Source organism: Neophocaena asiaeorientalis, unplaced genomic scaffold (genome assembly GCF_003031525.2).
Source record: "Neophocaena asiaeorientalis asiaeorientalis breed wild unplaced genomic scaffold, Neophocaena_asiaeorientalis_V1.1 scaffold35, whole genome shotgun sequence".
Taxonomy (NCBI): domain Eukaryota; kingdom Metazoa; phylum Chordata; class Mammalia; order Artiodactyla; family Phocoenidae; genus Neophocaena; species Neophocaena asiaeorientalis.
This window is the reverse complement of record NW_020172984.1, coordinates 1,743,848-1,764,524: the sequence shown is the minus strand read 5'-3', so window position 1 is coordinate 1,764,524 and position 20,677 is coordinate 1,743,848. Positions and strand designations below refer to the sequence as shown.

General features: G+C 40.2%; 1 protein-coding gene across 1 annotated transcript in view; it reads right to left on the bottom strand.

The window, feature by feature from the left end:
* WDR47 (WD repeat domain 47) overlaps window positions 1–6,075 on the bottom strand; it is a 56,720-nt gene extending 50,645 nt beyond the window's left edge. Inside the window, exon 1 of the mRNA XM_024742130.1 lies at window positions 5,856–6,075. The gene's annotated coding sequence lies outside the window, so the exon portion shown is untranslated. The remainder of the gene's footprint in view (window positions 1–5,855) is intronic.
* Between the last annotated feature and the right edge of the window lie 14,602 nt (window positions 6,076–20,677).

The window sequence follows — 20,677 nt, the reverse complement described above, 5'->3', positions numbered from 1 at the left end:
GCATTTTGTTTTGTTTTCTAATATTGAATTAAAATCTACTTTCATCTAGGTATGTCTTTGGGTCAGCATAATAAAAATCTGTTACATTAAAAACTTTTATGCATTTGAATCTGACAATCATCAGGTCTATTTCCCTACTTCCTTCAACCATTCTTCACATACCTTCCAGATCCCCTACAATTCTAGTCATTCTCCTCTGAACATTTGTTAATCTCTCTCTTTAAAGTATCTGAAATAGAACACAATACTCCAGGTATGGTCTGGTCAACAACTGTACACAGTGAAATTAACAATTCCCATTATGTGGGTACTATACAATGAACACACCTAGACACACCTAAAGTTGCTTTACACCATCTAGTTGTGAGATATTGTTTTTTGCACTTCCCAGAATTTCATTTCAAAAGCTTTTCCTGAAGTTGGAAAGAAGACCAACCCAATTCTAGTTCCAAGCTCTCAAAATAATGTAAACAACAAAACAGCAAAATTTACAAAAATCTGCAAACAATATATACAGTAAGGGGTTAATATCCAAAATATACAAAGAACTCACACATCTCAACATCAAAAAACAACCCAATTCCTGATTAAAAAATGGGTAAAGAATCTGAACAGACATTTTTCCAAAGATATACAGATGGCCAATAGGCACATGAAAAGATGTTCAACATCACTAATCATCAGGGAAATACAAATCAAAACCACAATGAGATATTACCTCACACATGTCAGAATGGCTATTATTGAAAAAGACAACAAATAACAAGTGCTGGTGAGGATGTGGAGAACACGGAACCCTCGTGGACTGTAGGTGAGAATGTAAATCGGTGCAGCCACTATGGAAAACAGTACAGAGATTCCTCAAAAAATTAAAAATAGAACTACCATAGGACCCAGTAATTCCACTCCTGGATATTTATCTGAAGAAAACGAAGACATTAATTAGAAAAGATATATGCACCCCTATGTTCACTGCAGCATTATTTACAAAAGCCAAGATATGGAAGCAACCTAAGTGCCCATCAGTAGATGAACTGAGAAAGAAGATGTGGTGTGTGTGTGTTTTTATATATAGATATATATACACACACACACACACACACACACATATATGCACAATGGAATATTACTCAGCCATAAAAAAGAATGAAGTCTTTTCATGGATGGACCTTCAGGGTATTATGCTAAATGAAATAAGTCAGACAGAGAGAGGTAAATACTGTATGATTTCACTTATACGTGGAATCTAAAAAACATAAAACAGAAACAGTTATACATAGAGAACAAAAAGGTGGTTGTCAGAGGGGAAGGGTGTTGGAGGAGAAAAGAAATAGGTGAGGGAAATTAAGAGGTACAAATTCCCAGTTCTGAAACAAATGAGTCATGGGTATAAAATGTATAGTGTGGGGAATATAGTCAATAACTATGTAGTATCTTTGTAGGGTGACATATTGTAACTAGACTTATCATGGTGATCATTTTGAAATGTATAGAAATATCAAATCACTATTTTATATAATAGGAGCTAACAGTGTCTTCAATAATTATACTTCAATTATACTTCAAAAACAAACAAACAAACTCATAGAAAAAAGAGACCAGATTTGTGGTTACCAGAGGTAAGGAGCAGGGGAGGGAGAACTGGATGAAGGCTGTCAAAAGGTACAAACTTCCAGTTATAAGATAAACAAGTACTAGGAATGTAATGCACTACATGATAAAAATAATTAACACTGCTGTATATTATACAGGAAAGTTGTTGAGAGTAAATCCTAAGAGTTCTCATCACAAGGGAAAATATTTTTTTCTATTTTTTAAATTTTGTATCTATATGAGATGATGGATGTTTATTAAACTTACTGTGATAATTATTTTATAATGTATGTAAGTCAAATTATTATGCTGTACACCTTAAACTTATCCAGTGCTATATGTCAATGATATCTCAATAAAACTGGAAGAAAATAGATAAATAAATAAACAGGAAAAAATGTTAAACCAAAATGGACATTAAGGCACCAATTTTAGCTCAGTTCTGTAAAGCTTTCGCAAAGATTTTATGTAAGCTCCATTTTCTTTTTCAATAGATCAACAAAAGTCACAAAACATGGCACTTAATCATAGAAACTCATTCATTTCACAGAATTCATTATTTAAATCAAATATATCAACTATAAATAGTATAAAAATTTTATGTCCTTTTTCATGTAGTACTGTTTCTCTATAACATAGAGTGTTGACTTGTGAAATGGGATCAGCCTCCTAGTAGAGTGGCAAGCATGTGATTGGTGCAATATAAACTTATCCCCTTTAGAACTCATAAGGTAAGGGCATTGTCCTTAGGGTTGCTAATAACATGCTATGGAAGTGCTACTGTGCTACAGATAAAGTATAAAAATTTACTCTGGAAAAAGTTTACCTTGTTTGTTTTTTTTTTTACCTTGTTTTTTAAAAAAATTTTAGGTGTAACTTTGAAACATTGGGAATCCTGATTAGATGTTAAAGATGCCACATGGAGAGACTCCTACTTGTGGTAACATGTTTGAAGTAAGTATTCATTTAAAAATACTTGTGTCTATTATGTGCTGGCACGATGCTGCATCCCTGGGATACAATGATTGAGTTACTATGGTGAACAAGAAGATAAAACACAAAACAAAGGCTTCTAAGGGAGGGTGTGGTGTTTTGTAAGGTATCTTTTTACACAAACAAAAACAAACTCAAAATAAAAAGGAAGAAAAATCAGCTGAAGTATGTAAGCTTTGGCTATTCAATGTAATAGTCTCAAAATTAAATGTCAAAAAAAAAAAGTATTCTCTGACATAGGTCAGCACTGGATTTAATGAAGACCTGGATTAAAGTCTTCTGTATAAAAATAATATACATAAAATATAAAGTAAAGAGTATCATAAAAAATTACAAAAAAATGCTATGGAAGTTCTGAGGTATCTTGCTAAGAATGGGTCTGAGGGATTGTTAATATCCTAACATGCAGAGATGGGAAGGGAAAAGTAACATTATTGTGAAAAAGTAACTAACATTTATTGTGTATCCACTATGTCAGATCCTGTGCTAAATACTCCCATCCATCATCTATATAACACTCACAACTCTCCAGTTTCATTTTACAGATGATTACACTAATACTCTGAGACATCAGTTACTTGTCTAAGGTCACACTGCAAAAAGTGCAGAAGCAAGAATGGGACGACCGGGTCTAAAATCCTGTGACCTTTCCACTATAACATTCTAACATATACAGGGGTGAAAACAAAGAGAGCATAGTTAGGATCCAAGTAATCTTGAGGCTAATGTCAAAGTTTTAGAAAACGGAATTCAACTTATTTCCTGTCTTATGAAGTGATTTGTCATTTATTAGCCGAGTAAGTCTAAGGCAATGCTTCTTAAACCTTTCTCCATAAGGACAGAAAAAACTGAACCCATCCCCACAGAGCCCATAAGCATAAAATTTCTTTGAAGTCTTTGAATTTTACCTAGAAATTAGTGTGACTATTACATTCTCCATATATCTTCTGTTTAATATAAAACACTATTTTTTATCCAGCTCTTCAAGTGAAATTGATGACAACTCCATTAGTGTGTGCCATGTTCTGTGACGACAGATTTATCTCTTGGCACATTGCAGCATATCACTAATACTCCTATTTGAAAAGCAAAGGTCGGGGGGATAAAGTAAGCTATTTCTTGATTATTCAAGAACCAATGATGCACGCTGAGGATTATTTAACACCAAATGAAACTCAAGTAACAGTTATTGGCCATAGTCTTATTTTCTAAAATATGAGAATACCCTACTGAAAGCAGGAAAGCAATCCTGACCCACATATAGGGAGGAAACACCCTTTTCTCCATGTCACCACAGTAATAAAGAACCTCTGCCACGGAGTAAAGACGCATCTTAATAGTTTCCATGAGCCATTTTAAGGCCACTGTAAGAAATAAGGTCCTGGACCTAGAAATACTAAATAGATCATGCAGAAAATTTTAATTAGCCATGTCAATGCTCCATTCTGTTAAAAGGTAATCAACAGATGCCTTAAATTTTTTTCCAAAGTGCTTTCAAATACTTTACTTTGTTCAACTTCAGAGCTCATTCTGAGACTAATACAATAGCAAGTACTATCATCTGGAAATTAAGTCACTAGTAGGGTAAGTACCTCTTCCAAGATTGCAATCAGTAGCAAAGGGAAACTTAAATCCTAGAAATCTGATTTCCAGCTTACTGAGCTACTGAGGAAAACTGCATCTTTTCATACTTATTTTGCAGCATATATCAAAGCATATCACACACTATTTAGTAAGTAACTAACTGATAAACTCGATTTCACAAACAGAAAAAGAGGCTGAACATAATTATGTAACTAGGAACATAAGATAGTACCCCTGCTCTCTTATGATACATTCCTAGTACTGACTTTAAAAAAAAAAGAAAAAGACAAGAATTAGGAAGTGGGAGGGTGGGAAGAAAACAGGTTAAAATTCCTTCACAAAAAAATTACATATTCATAATGGCATCAAATTCAAGTGTTTGTGTGTGTTTTTCCCCTAACAATATACGGTTATGGCTTAATTGGTTGGTCACTAAAATAATTTTTCTTTCCTGTGTGGAAGCACTCTACCCACTGAAACCTAAGGTAAAACTGTTCATTACATTTTCCTCCTAAACGAGACCACAGAATATGTCATAAAAAGGAAAATGGGCTCTTAGGCGTTTCTCCTGTCTAGTAAAATTTCAAGGCAACACGTACCAACACTGGAGACAAAAAATATTCTACTTGGATTTACCGTAAAGAAAAGGTTTATAGCGTATTAAAGCCTACATGTTAATCTCTGTGCCATTAACTTCTTGAAGCATTCTAAGAAGTCCGCAGCAAAGGGAGGGAAATAAGTGTTAGGATCATAACCTATGAATGTGGGTGGAACAAAGACTTCTCCCTTCATTATGCAGAGAGAACAAAGTTGCCAAAAACGCTCTGCTCAGATACCATGCGTGGTTACTGACTGCACCTCTGGGTACAGAAAAGAAAAAAATCAAATACTGGTCAAAGGCCGCCCCTGCCTGCCCCCGCCCCTTTCGCCCAAGGCCTCGCGCCAGAGCTGCAGCCCCAATCTCTTTCTCCCCAACATAAGAAAGCGGCTTAACCCAAAGAGTTCTACAAGCTCCCGTTCCCGTGTCTCCTACGCAGACGTCCCCGGGGCACCGGTCCAACCCGAGTTCCAAATCCAGTCGCTGCCCCCCTCCGCGACCCCGCCCAGACCCCCAAAGCCCTGCTGCCACTGACCACTGACGTCAGAAAGGCCAAACCCGGCCCCCGCGGGGCTGCCCCAGCCCCGCAGCGCTCTCCCCTCCTCCCGGCCAAGGCGTGCCCAGAATGGGACGCGAGCGCGTCCCTCGGCTGTCGCTCGGGCTCGGCAGAGGGGCGAGGAAGGAAAAATCAGCGCAGTCAGCCGCCCTCCCGCCCCACAACAGCAGCGAGGTGGGCACCAACCCTGCGCTGGCTTACTGGTCAGGGGCGGGCGGTGCCAGGGCGAGGGCCGTCGCTCGGCCCCCGGAGCCGGGTTGGCAGCGAGAGAAAGGTGTGGTTCAGGAGCGGCGGCTTCCCGTCGGGGCCTGGCCCCCATCCGTCGGCGCCGGGGCCTCGCCCACGACCCCAGTCGCCACCCAGTCAGCACCCAAGCCTACCCAAGACCCTTCTCCGGGGCCGCGAACGCCGCCCTTGGGGGTCGCCACGGTCGCAGCCCTGTCAAGTGGTGACAGGCGGTGACGGGTGACCATGGCAACCCGAGGTGTGCAGCGCGGCCCGACCCCGCCTCCGCCTTCCGAAGTCGCTCACCTGAGGGCTCCGGGACGAGCCCGGAGAAATCGCGGAGGAGAAAGCGGCGCAGAGGCCGGAGACGGGGCCCCCAAGCGGCGAGCTCTGGGCTGGAAAGGGAGTGTGAGGGGCGGCGGTCTGGGCTCGACGTCGGTCCTGCCTCCAGCCGCCCGCGCGTCAATCCATCAGCTCGTCAGTCTGTCTTTCCTCCCGTCTCCCCCTCCCGGACCGGCGACCGTCAGCTCAGCCTCTCACACACTGCGGTTGTCAAGCGGCGCTGCAGCCGAGCACCAGCCCCGAGCCGCAGCCAATCGCCGCGCTTCACCGAGGCGCCTCAGGACCCCGCCGAGCGGGGCGGCCAGGCAGGTGCCTGCGTCGAAGGGAGAGTCGGCTGGGCGGGCGCCAGCCCGGGGCACGGTGGGGGCTGGTCTGTTGGACCGGCTCCCCGCTAGCGCTCCAAGGACCAGCTGGACTCGAAGGAAAAGCCGGCGCGGCGACTGCGTGAGAGACCAGCAGCCGGCACGCAGACCCTTTGGTGGCTGGTGACCCCGCGTCCCGAAATAGGGCTGAGGGGGTTGTCTCCTCCGAATGGAGAGTCGTCTGCGCATTAGAAGTGACTCTTAAGACTCCTCGCTGTTGATCTATTAATAAGGGATAACGAAATAAATCTCGCCGCCTTCTCCTCTGCTTTTCCCGGTTCCACTTCCTTCCTGAAGACTCCAGCAGTTTAATCCCCCCTTCTTGATGCTTGAAGTATTTTTGTTATTTAACACTTAACACATTCACTGTTTCCCATCACCCGTTTTGGTTGTAAGCCCCATGACAGCAGACCTCACTAGTTCCCACCCTATCGGTGCAGCAGCATTCCACAAATATACCTGATGCTCAACCGAGCTGAATTAAGCATTCAGGGGTAAAACCATGTAGAGCTAACGAAATAATACAGGACACAAACCTGTAAGAACTTGGTCCTCACAAAGGCTAAAAGCCAAGAGTAAGTGGGGCCTCCCAAAGTGAGGGAAATGTGGCAAAATGGACTGGTAATAAACATCAGAAACATTTCTGGAAAGGAAGAATTTGACCCAATTCAAGATAAAAGAAGCTATAGCTTGAGGAAAAGGTTCTAAGAAAAATATTTACAAACTGATGGAAAACAATTTAAGCACAGAAGCTTAACTGCAAAACTTCAATTGCCTAGCCCTGATTAACTCCTGGAATAAAGTCTTCATTAAGAACGCTCTCAGTGATAAGTGACAGAAAAATAAATGTAAACACAAGTTAATGTTACCCAGGGTCTTGATGTTAAAAACACAGCGACAACAACAAAAACTTTACAGAATGTATAAAATGAAAAAGTGGGCAAATATATCTTGGAAATAAATAGTCTATTGATTATTTTACCAGTATAGTTTACCTGACAACTCGCTTCTCAATCTTGATTCTCAAACAATAGCAGTTACAAGAACCAGCATCACTTAAATCTTCAACTAAATCTAGAAACAGTTACTAATCAGGAACAATCTGAAAAACATTTGACCACCTAATAGGGGCAGAGTGCTATAAAAAGGAAGAACCTGACCTTCTGGCACTAGATTGGTTTTGGTGTTCACTAACTACAAAACAAAATGCTTCGCCTATATTCTCATTTAAGCTTCACAATCTCCCTTAAAGTGCCTGTTAATTATTACCATTTTAGAGATTAAGGGAAATAAATCACCCAAGGTCAAACAGCTGATAGGTAGCAGAGCCAAGATTCTAACCATTCTGAATCTTAAAACCTTCTTTATCTACTCCACCTCACTGTGTAATAACTGGAAATTTTAGCTTTAAGAAAATGGACTTTATTCTGACAAGGCAGAGGGAATAAGAGGTCTTATTCATGTTTATATCCCTCATGCCCTAGGGCATAGTGTTATTTGCATCTAAGTTTTCAGTAAATAGTAATCAGAATTATTGGAAGCAGATGCACAACCATTATATTTCCAGAAAAGGGGGATGAGAGGAGGAAAAGAACCAGGCACTGAAATACAAGACATCTGGTACATCTTATCACTTGTACACTGATAAATGCATTGACTATGTATTTGCTTCCTAATGTAACATCAAGTTTTACACTACAACCTTAATAGCTGTTAGTCTAAGATATCACCTTTCCTTCTACACTCAGCCACACTGGTTAAGATTAGATCTTCTTGTCTTTCACTCTAGTTGCTGTAAAGCAGAGAATTGTTCAGAAAGGACAAGCCTTTCTTAGATGAAGGGCTGTCCTCACATCCTGAGGTACTGCCTTAATCACTCACCAAATATTTAGAGTGCCTCCTCTGGATCAGTAACTAGGCTAGGTATCATGTGAAAATGCAGGTTCTAACTTAACGGAATGATTCATGGTGACTTGTGACTCAAGCCTATAGGCTAAGGTGGACCCGTTTTCATCTGATTCTCAAATCTCACTTCCAAAAGGGAGAATAAAAGGTTTTGGTGTTTCCCCAAAAGTAGAAAGGAAGCTGAGTATAAACCTAAGTAAGGAACTCTTGCCTCAAGTTGTTCAGGGGAAGATCAATGGGTATAAGGGAATTTGTTTTAAAAGCTCCACTCTCATTAGAATGCATACTCATACATATACACACCAAAGAGCTGTGTGCTTCAGAGCCAGCATTTGCTCCGGCTCTGGGAAAACAAAGTACCACCACGGCTGCTTCTCCTTCAAACAGGTTCAAGGATTATGAAGGTAGAATACTGGGTCTACCAGAGCTCCTCTCCACACCCCTAAATAAAAGCTTAAATTCTATGCAGATGGTTGAACCTAGTAAAGAAACATACCTTCTTGTTTCAATGTAAAAAAGGTATGCTTTTATTTATATTAAGTAAATATCTGGATGTTATATTGAAAACAAAGTAAATAAAATAAAATACTTGTTTTGGAAAGAAATACTCAACCTATTTAAATTAAGTCATTGAAATAGTTGAACAATTTTTTAAAACTAGAAAATATGTGTTAGGAAGTGTTAATAATATGTTGGTAAGGGGGAAATCTCCCCCCTATCTTTTTTGAGTTTTTTTTGGCTGGTCTAATGGTTAAATTGACACCAGACAGATTAACAGGAGAAAAAAATGAATTTAATTACCTATGTGTGGGAGTCTATAAGAATATGAGGCCCTAAACCAAGTTAGGCAAATGAGGCTTACATGCCATCTGAGAAGAGAAGAAGGGGTTAGGGATTTGGGACTCCAAAGGGGAGGAAAACACTTTACAGGAAGATGGGAAAATGTTTGGTAAACAAATGTTTGCTGGGCTATGCAGAGACAATGGGACACAAAGAAGACACTGGTCTCCAGGCCCTGAAGAGCTCCCCTTACCACTCGTAGCCCATATTCTGTGTAGGTATCTCCTGCGATGGTGCTCTTCCTGGACCAGGCCCTTTATCTAAATTCTTTTAGGCAGTTAAGGTGGAGGTAAAAAGAAAGACTTCCTGAGTCTTTTGTTTCTTAAAAATAATCAGCATAAAATAATGCTCATGCCAAAGAGAAACATTTTAGGGAGGCAAATTTTGCTCCCCTACCGTCCCACCTTTAAAACTTCCCCCAAGAAATTTCATAGTCCAGAAGCTGAGTTGGAAGATTGTTTTATCTCACTGAACCAGTCTCTTAGTCCTGACAATAGATTAGTTCAGTTAGACTCATTTTAGGAGAAGGTGATTCAGGTGGGCTCCCCAAAATAGGGCTGTGGTGCAAGCAAACAGGCATTTAATGAGGCATTTCTATGGGGACAAAATAAAACAATGGTTAATGACTAGAGCAGACACATAATCCCAGTTCCTGGGATCTGAAGGCAGCCAGTGGAGATTTCTAGATGTCTGGCTTAAAGCATATTCAGATGGAATAGGGCAGGCAGTGACAATTTGACAGATTTTCCTCATTTGTCACTCGAATGTCTTTGGTGATGTCATCAGGTATACCAGTAAACTTTCTGAGTGGCCCACATAGCAAGAGGCACAAAAAAGATTGTCTAAAACATGAGCAACTGTGGTGATTTCTCTGAAGTTTATATCAAGTTTTCTAGTTTTAGTTTGCAGGGCTTCAGGAGAAAAGGCAATTCTCAACAATTCCAAATCAAAAGGATGGGAAAAAGCAGACATTTGTTCAGAGAGTTGTAGCTAGATATGAGGAAACTAGAAGAATTGAGGATCTAGTCCAGTTTATAGATAGAAAACAAACCTCAAAGACAATGGACAGTATTAGAAGCTAATATCCACAGTGTATTACTAAAACATAAATTTTCTCTCTAAAATCTTGTTTTTATAAGCTTATTTATTTATTTATTTTGGCTGCATTGGGTCTTCGTTGTTGTGCGCGGGCTTTCTCTAGTTGCGGTGAGCGGGGACTATTCTTCGTTGCGGTGCGCGGGCTTCTCATTGTGGTGGCTTCTCTTGTTATGGAGCATGGGCTCTAGGCGCACACGCTTCAGTAGTTGTGGCACAAGGGCTCAGTAGTTGTGGCGCATGGGCTTAGTTGCTTGGCGGCATGTGGGATCTTCCTGGACCAGGACTCGAACCTGTGTCCCCTGCGTTGGCAGACAGATTCTTTTTTTCTTTTTTTTTTGTGGTACGCGGGCCTCTCACTGTTGTGGCATCTCCCGTTGCGGAGCACAGCCTCCGGACGCGCAGGCTCAGCGGCCATGGCTCACGGGCCCAGCCGCTCCGCGGCATGTGGGATGCTCCCGGACCGGGGCACGAACCCCTGTCCCCTGCATTGGCAGGCTGACTCTCAACCACTGCGCCACCAGGGAAGCCCGGCAGGCAAATTCTTAACCACTGCACCACCAGGGAAATCCCATCACCCGAATTTTCTACCAAAGGTAGTCAACTTAAGACAAATTTGTTTGCAAAATAATTTTAGTTTCAATAAACTTGGCCTGTTTATCTACTTAAATACAGCAAGAATTGCAACTGACCATGTAGGCCCTCCTAATCTGCTTTGTTGGAACTTTTCATAAGGAATTTCAGACTGGACTTTTTTTTTTATATGTTCAATATCAGAGAGAAAACCAAATTCTAATTTTGCACAGCCTTACTTTTGTATTAAAACTCATTTACTTAAATAAATTTATTCCAATCTTAACCAGTCCTGACCATACATAAAATTTCTTCCCAAAGATTCCTTTTTTCACAATTTTTCTATAACTTTCTATGTCTCTTTTAGTTTGTCTCTTGTTCTCTTTCCCATTTAGAAATAATCAGTTTTAGGACAAAGACACTCATTTCCCTCAACAAAAATGCATCTCTGTATCTCATACCTTTTCTTAACCAAAAATACATCTTATTTTTCTTGCATACAGAATTGTTTTCCTAATTATTTCTAGCAGCCTTAGTCACACATGTTAATTAGAAACCTTAATTTATAGTGAAAATAAAGAAACAATTGTGAATGGTATTAGCATTTTGTGGCTTGGTTAATTTATAAATACCTTTTATAATTTATAAAAACATGTACCCTTGTATTTAGTTTTTAACGTCTTTATTGGAGTATAATTGCTCTACAATGGTGTGTTAGTTTCTGCTTTATAACAAAGTGAATCAGCCATACATATACATATATCCCCATATCTCCTCCCTCTTGCGTCTCCCTCCCACATTCCCTATCCCACCCCTCTAGGTGGTCACAAAGCACCGAGCTGGTCTCCCTGTGCTATGTGGCTGCTTCCCACTAGCTATCTATTTTACATTTGGTAGTTAATTTTTATTTTTTGGCTGCGTTGGGTCTTCGTTGCTGTGTGCAGGCTTTCTCTAGTTGTGGTGAGCGGGGGCTACTCTTCATTGCAGTGTGCAGGCTTCTCATTGTGGTGGCTTCTCTTGTTGCAGAGCATGGGCTCTAGGCATGCGGGCTCAGTAGTTGCGGCAAGCAGGCTCTAGGGTGCCCAGGCTTCAGTAGATGTGGCACATGGGCTCAGTAGTTGTGGTGTATGGGCTTAGTTGCCCCTCAGCATGTGGGATCTTCCCAGACTAGGGATCAAACCCATGTCCCCTGCATTGGCAGGCAGATTCTTAACCACTGTGCCACCAGGGAAGTCCTGTACCTTCTTAAATAGTACAATCTTTCAATGTGGCACAGGACGTGGTTATTAATAGACACAAATTTATGTTTACTTTCTCTGCAAGAGGAAGATAAAAGTAGACAGACATATATTCCATAACTAATATTGTATTACTTTATCTTATTTGGAAATGACCTAGATATTCAATGAGTTTCCATCATTTAATTTAACTTAGCAAAACTCTAAGGTTTCAAGTTACCAAAAGAATTCTGAAAAGTATTTTTAAGTACACATACCATGATACGTAATTATTGTTAACAAGTTCACGTAAAAATTTTTATCCTATTTGCATCTATTTAATTTGGTTTAATTATTATACTTAATGCTGATAATGCTAAAGACATGCCTGTTTTAGTTAAACCAATAACCTTAAATTTGCTTTTATTTTCTAAAGATTAATCCTAGATCATGTGAACCTGAAAAATATTTGGTTGAGTTTCTATTATATTTTTGAGAATTTTATATAAGCACTTGTTTAAGCCAATTGAATAGGGCTCCACTGGTATAAAAATATCACACATCTACAACATACATATATAGACTCATACACAAACATATAGACAGATACAAACAATGATCTTATAGCTTTCATTTAAAAAAAAACTTTAGTCATTAAATGGGCACAAAGGTACGAAACTTACTAGTTAACAGAAGAACATTTGGATCCAAATTTTGTTTCAGCAGTTGGAAAAAGTTAAGTTTATCTGTAAACTTAAAGGTTTTTTACTAATACTGGTGGAGAAGACACATGAATTTTCATGCATTTAAATTTTCAAATTTTCTTCCTCTTTTTGTTATTTTTCTGATAAAATGACCTCCCTTAACCCTCCTACACTGTTGGTGGGAATGTAAATTGGTGCAGCAACTATAGAAAGCAGTATGGAGGTTTCTTAAATAACTAAAAAATTGAGTTACCATATGATCCATCAATCCCACTTCTGGACATATATCCAGAGAAAACTCTAATTCGAAAAGATACATGCAATATTCTTAGCTGTAATATGTACAATAGGCAAGACACAGAGATGAATGGATAAAGATGTGGTACACACATAAACACACACCCAATGTAATACTACACTACTCAGCCATAAAAGAGTGAAATAATGCCATTTGCAGTAACATGCATGGACCTAGAGATTATCATACTAAGTGAAATAAATCAGAGAAAGACATATACCATATGATATCACTTATATGTGGAATCTAAAATATGATACAAACGAACTTATTTACAAAACAGAAACAGGCTCACAGACATTGAAAACAAATTTATGGTTACCAAAGGGAAAGGGAGTGGGAGAGGGATAAATTAGGAGTTTGGGATTAGCAGATACGAAGAACTATATATAAAATAGATAAACAACAAGGTCCTATTGTATAGCACAGGGAATTATATTCAATATCTTATAATAAACCATAATGGAAAAGAATATATATGTGTGCGTATGTGTATATATATATATGTATATATATGTGTGTGTGTGTGTGTGTGTGTGTGTGTGTGTGTGTATACTTCAATTTGAAAAAAGCAGAAAACCTCCCTTAAGTTTCTGGAACATTTACATCCCAAAGGCACAGGAAAGGAATGTAAGTTCTCCAAGAAGGAGTTGATTTCTTAAGGCTGCAATACTTACACACCTTTTGAGATAGATCAGTGAAGTTAGTTGCTTATCATAGGAATGACATGCCCATCAACTTATGTTGGAATGTTTTTCTTTCTATCCGGATACATTTAGCTTAGGGGAGAAGGCCTAAAATTATTTCCTATTATGCTCTGAATTTGAGTTATGGTCACAAGTTCAGTCAGACCGGTGGCCTCCCATCTTATTTTCTGCCTTTTACAACAAATCTTTCAATGAAGCTATTTTGAAATTTTGGCAGCTCCTGCATACTAATTACAGTAGGTATCCAATTCTGTTTGCTTGATTGGGAAGCCCTTGCCTTTTCTTTTTTTTTTAATTTTGGGCTGCATTTGGTCTTCGCTGCTGCGTGCAGGCTTTCTCTAGTTGCTGCGAGTGGGGGTTACTCTTCGTTGTGGTGCACAGGCTTCTCACTGTGGTAGCTTCTCTTGTTGCGGAGTAGAGGCTCTAGGCACATAGGCTTCAGTAGTTGTGGCACACGGGCTCAGTAGTTGTGGTTCGCGGGCTCTAGAGGGCAGGCACAGTAGCTGTGGAGCATGGGCTTAGTTGTTCCACGGCATGTGGGATCTTCCCAGACCAGGGCTCGAACCCCGTGTCCCCTGTATCGGCAGGCGGAATCCCAACCACTGCGCCACCAGGGAAGCCCCAGCCCTTGCTTTTAAGTACATTTTTAAAATCTCTTATCTAACTGGAACATTCCTCATAATGGCCATTGTCATTCTAGGTTGTAATTTCCTTGAGGACTGGCAGCAGTTTGGTAGGACCCTAGTCACAAATGGAGCGTAACCCACATTTTCTTTCTTTTTTTTTTTTTTAATATTTTCTTGGCCGCACCGTGCTGCATGTGGGATCTTGGTTCCCCAACCAGGGATCGAACCCGAGCCCCTCGCATTGGAAGTGCAGAATCTTAACCACTGGACCGCCAGGAAAGTTCCATAACGTACATTTTCTGTCCAACCATATCTAGCTGCAAATAGGGTACAACCCATATTTTTGTCCAGCTATTTTTTATAGTTATTTATAGCTTCCAGGGCTATAGTTCATAGTCATTTAATATTTCACTTCCCAATTTCCGTACAGTTTTTCTTTTCCTTCTTTTTCTTAAGTACAGGACAATTGAACTTCCAATGTCCTAATTTTTTACAACATCTGCAAATGTCTGAAGGCAAATAGGAAGGGGTCTGAGTGGATTTTGATTTTTGTTCTAATTTCTGTCCTTCCCTCTTATTAAGAGTCCCTAAAGTTAGCCATTACATATGTATATTTTTTTAACCCACATTTAAATTTGGTCCTTGGATGAGAGCTGTCTATATTTTCACTTTTAAATATAGCCAATTCAAAGGATGCATCATCTGGCCTTTGATGAGTAGGGTCCAATATTAATCTCAAATAGCAACTCAAATCAGTAAGCCTTTTTATGGCTTAACCAAAAATGCAAGAGGCACAAAGGATGAAGCCCTCATAAGATCCAGAAAGTTCATTCCCAGAATTCCTCAAGAAAGCAAAGACCAGGACTTCCCTGGTGGTGCAGTGGATAAGACTCCACACTAATGCAGGGGACCCAGGTTCGATCCCTGGTCAGGGAACTAGATCCCACATGCATGCCGCAACTGAGTTCACATGCCGCAACTAAGGAGCCCACCTGCTGCAGCTAAGACCCGGTGCAACCAAATAAATAAATATTTTTTAAAAAGAGAAAGCAAAGACCTTTGTTGTCACAGGTGGTAAGAATGGTGTACTGCAGTGTCTCCAGTTTCTCATGAGAACATGAAATGCCTCCAGTCAAAGACCCACTAATCTGTGACACCAGGCAGGTACTACAGGAATTGGACTTTTCCAGCACTAACAAAACAATGAAGGTTGAGAAGACAAAGGCCCCTTATGGACTGGACCCTTATGATAAATTCCCCTGAGAGCTGGCACAGTTGGAAAAGAGAAGCCAGTTGCAAGGCTAGGCTGTTACCTGGGTTTCTGACCAACAGGCTACAGCTGCTCAGAATCCGTCTATTTGATTGACTGACTGCCAAATGCATGCTGATATATGCACCTTCCTGATGGTGGAGACCAGAGAGAATATTCTCACTGGTCATAAAGCTAAGCTCTTAAGGCATAGAACAAGACAAACAACACAACAGACAGAGACAAAGAAAAACAGTGACCATCTCTGGGAGGAAAAGGATCAATAAAAACTGAGAGTACGCATTTACCAAATTTTTACCAGAGTTGTTGTGCCCAAGGGACTTGTTCCACAAATATCTTCTCCTGCTAATCTAAATTTAGAAAGAGAGAAAAGGGGCTCTCACCACTTTTGATTTCACTGGACCCTGCAGAGATCTGGGAGGCTGACATGGTGAGAAATTTTACCTTCTGCTGGCTTTTATCAGACGTCCCAGGATCTCATCTGTAGCAGTTTTGGGAGGAAGTTCCAGCCAGTGAAGATTATCCTGACTACACCAACTGTTGGGGAGGGGGAAATCTCCCCCCTACCCTTCTTGAGTTCTTTTGGCTGGTCTAATAATTAAATTGACACAAGACAGATTAACAGGAGAAAAAAAAAAAACAAATGTAACTACTACATATGGGGACTGCATAAGAATAGGAGGCCCAAAACCAAGTTAGGCAATTGAGGCTTATACGCCATCTGAGAAAGAGAAGGGGTTAGGGGTTTGGGACTTCAAAGGGAAAGAAAACAATTTATAGGAAGATGGGAAATGTCTGGTAAACAAATGTTTGCTGGGCCATGCAGAGACAGTGGGACACAAAGAGAACTTGGGTCTCCAGGCCCTGCAAAGTTCCCACTACCACGCTGAGCCCATATTCTGTGTAGACATCTCTGGCGATAGTGCTCTTCCTGGACCAGGCCCTTTATCTAAATTCCTCTAGGCCGTTAAGGGGGAGTTAAAAAGAAAGACATCCTGAGTCTTTTGTTTCTTAAAAATAATCAGCCTAAAATAATCCTCATGCCAAAGAGATACATTTTAGGGTGGCAAATTTTGCTCCCCTACAAATACATAAAGCGCACTAAGAAGCATAATTTCAGATGAGTGTTTCAGGATAAAATTAGTAAGTTTCTAGTAATAAGCTTGAGAGCATGTTTAGTAAAACTTGCTATAAAAATGGTAGAAAAGCACAGAGATTCACCAAAATCTAGGTAGCTGTCTTATTTTAAGTTCATGTGTCCCCAAAATACTTTAAAAAACCCAATTTCAGAAGTATAGTATAGTATTAGTATTTCTTTTAGAGTGTGGTCAGTAACTAAGAAGGTTCTTTCCTAATAAATTTTTATTTATTTATCAAAAATGGCCATGCAAAGGCAAATGACAAAACGATTTATGTTTTAGCTATTGTTCTTCCTGTTCTAAAAGAATACACCCAAGGATTTCGTAACAGTTTACCAGGCTTTCTGTGTTAAGTATAATAAAGCAAACATGTGCATAGAAGTCTCAGAGCTACAAATAACATATGAATTGGGATTTTATACGAAAGTTCAAACTGGAACTCTTATCAATCTACTGGTAACATATAAGAAATCTGCTCCTTACTTTATTTCTATAACTTTAGAATCCCAATTATCCAGATACCATATAGCAAAATAGTATCTGTGCTATGCCTCAAGCATAATAGGTACTTAATAAATACTTGTCTGATATACCAAAACCTTTTCCTTGATCCTATCCCATAACATAACAGTCTGACTAGCTCATGCAGCCATTTACCAGGACTCAGGCAAAGCAGAAGCCTCAGCAACGCATTTAACACCTTGCTCACTGGTCGTCCACCCCTCAGTCTCTATTTGTGGTAAGAAGGGAAGCATAGAGACCCTAAGAAAATCAGGCCTAGAGAACTGGGAATGTTTTGGGACACAGGGAGAGCTCTTAAAAAGTTCTTGATTTTCAGGCCCAATGCTCAGTGTTGTCAGCTCTTAGGAGCAACTATGAAGCTTCCCTGAAGAACTTAGAAATAAAATTGCCCACTTTGAACTACCTCTGAGATGAACATTTAAATGAAGTACAGTGGAAACACGCAAAGTCACTTTAAAGCTGACGAACAGACAATGCTTGGATGGGTATTGTCAATGGAAGTGAAAACTCAAGCCAAGTTTCTAGTGACAGTAACAAGGCAGTCTTGAAGGAAGATACCCAGGAAACACAACCCTCTGTATTGCTTCAGGCCCTGGGGAGCCACTTTTCCTATATCAGCCCTAATCTTATCTTACCTGATGCTCTAGGTAAAGCATTCATGTAACTCCCCAAATTCTGATTTGCCCTCATAATTAATGCTTCAGTTTCCCACATGTCTGCCTGGAGAAGGGAAGAATTTGCTGGCCACACGATGCAAGTTTTACTTTACATCTGTAAATTGGCATCCATTTTCATACACTGGTCTTATGAACTTGGTTTCTGTGAGTCTGAGTCACCCCAAGAGATGGATGTGCTCTCCATTTTCTGATGAAATCGGTTTCTGAGCCTGCAATGCTGCAAATCAAACTCTGGACTACAATACATTCTCCCAAGTAACTCAACCTCCTGAGGCCTCTTGGGAAGCAGCCAAACAACTCTCCAGACAACACCTCTCTCCACTGATGGGAGGCCAAGTGAACTATTTCCCCTCATTTAAAAATTTCTACACTTAGAATTAATATTACAGTTTTTACTTAAGAAAACCAGCTTAAATACAGTAAAAACAATTTCAAGTGAGTCTTAGATAGCTATTAGACAGTCTGCTTGAGCAACTAATAAACATGCTAGCTAAAAAAAAAAAAGGTATGAACATTTTCGAAGAAAGAGCTTCACTTTAAACAAAATGGGGGAGGGGAGCTATTAGAGATTAAAAGAAATTTAGACACACTCACCAAATGCAATGGGTGACACCTTGTTTAGTTCCTGTTACAAACAATGGTAGGTAGAATAACAGCCCCAAAAGATGTCCATGTCCTAATCCTCAGAACCTGTGAATGTTACCTTACATGGTAAAACAGACTTTGCTGATGTGATTAAGTTAAGGACCTTGAAATGGGGAGAGTATCCTGGCCTCTCCAGGTGGGTCCAATATAATCACATGGGTCCTTAAAAGCAGTGAACCTTTCCCAGCTGGGGGTCAGGGGGAGCTATGACTATGGAATAAGCATCAGAGAGATGCAACATTCCTAGCTTTGAAGATGGAAGGGGACCACGAGTCAAGGATTGCAGCCTCTAGAAGCTGGAAAAGGCAAGTAAACAGAGTCTCTTCTAAAACATCCAGAAAGGAACGTAGCTATATTGGTACTTTGATTTTAGCCCAGTTAAGACCGTTTCAAACTTCTGACCTAAAAAGCTGGAAAGAATGAATGTGTTGTCACTATATTTGCAGTAACTTGTTACAGCAGCAATAGAAAACTAATACACAAACTCAAAGATATTTTGAGACAAATCAGGAGATTTAAACAGGGATTAGGTATTAGACAGAATATCAAGGAATTAAGGTTAATTTTTGCTAGGGTATGGTAGTAGTATTTGGGCTTTTTTATCCTTGTAGAGATACATACTGGAGTATTTATAGATGAAATAATACAGTGATATCTGGGATTTGCTTTAAAATAATACTGCCCCTCCCAGCAGGTAAGATACTAAATTAGCAAAAGGTTGGTTAACTGTTGAAGCCTGGGGCTCAAGATACTATTTTACTATTGTATATACTTGAGATTTTTCATAGTAAGTTAAAAAAAGAAGTCAATTAATTTAGGGGAGTGCACCTGAACGCTGCAGATCAGCACTATCTGAAATTTTCTATAATAATGGAAATGTATTGGTACTAGCCACAGGGCTATTGAGAACTTGACACGTAGCTAGTGTAACTGAGGAATTTAATTTCAATTTTATTTTAATTGGCTAAATTTAAATAGCCCCACATGGCTAGTGGCTACCATATTACACAGTGCAGCTCTAGATATTAGAAAAGAGCCATGCTGCCTTACTGTTAGAAGTCAGTTAATAAGTAAGCTCATGAATCGAGTCAGTGTACACCTGTTATTTCTATCCGCCCAGCTTCTCTTTCCCTTTCTTGCTAATAGTAGTACCCAGCTCCGAGCCCCACTCCAAGCCCTTCTTCACCAAAGAGGTGGGGCATGAGACCCAGGCTACAGTACAACTTCTTCCTGGCCCAAGAATAATGACCAGAGGCAGGACAACCACACTCCTTGCTTGGAATCTTCTGTATCAGGAAGTAAAGTAACTCCCTTGATCAGGAGTTGTATGGATGGAACCCTAGAACTGCTAGCCATCATGCTCCCTTGACACATGATGAGACTCCTAAGAGAGTAAAACCAAAATTAGGATAAAGATGGGCAGAGTCTTCTCTTCAAGTTCTTAGATCCAGTCAACTGTGGAGTCAACTCCACCCTTTCTTTCCCTTCTTTCAGTTGGAGAAGCCAATAAATTCTTTTTTCTTTTTTTTTTTTTTTTTTTTTTTTTTTTTTTTTTTGCTTATGCTATTTTTGAGTTAAGTTCTAACAATTCCAACTTTAAAAAGTTTTAATACAAAGTCCCGTAAAAAACTTCTTAATGCCAGGATCATTAGCAAAATGGTAAGACTAATGGCACTTCTATAAGCTGAACTGTGTCCCCCTAACCCCCACCTGACTATATTGGAGAAAGGACTTTTAAAGTGGTGATAAGGTTAAAGGAGGTCATAAGGGTGGAACCCTTATCTGACAGAACTGGTGGCCTTATAAGAGGGAGAAACAACAGAGGTCTCTCTCAGCCACGTGAGGACACAGTGAGAAGGCAGCTATCTGCAATCCAGGAAGAATCCTCACCAGAACCTGACCATGTTGGCACCTGATCCCAGGCTTCCAGTCTCCAGAAGTGTGAAAAAATAAATTTCCATTGTTTAAGACACCCAGTCTGACATTTCGTTATGGCAGCCCAAGCTGACTAATACAGGCACCCAGTATAACTTGCCTAGTGGCAGTTACTACCAGGTCCTTCTTCAGGGTGAAGTAGATCCTGACTAGCAAAAATAGTGATATTGGGCTTCCCTGGTGGCGCAGTGGTTGAGAGTCCGCCTGCCGATGCAGGGGACACAGGTTCCTGCCCTGGTCTGGGAAGATCCCACATGCGGCGGAGCGGCTG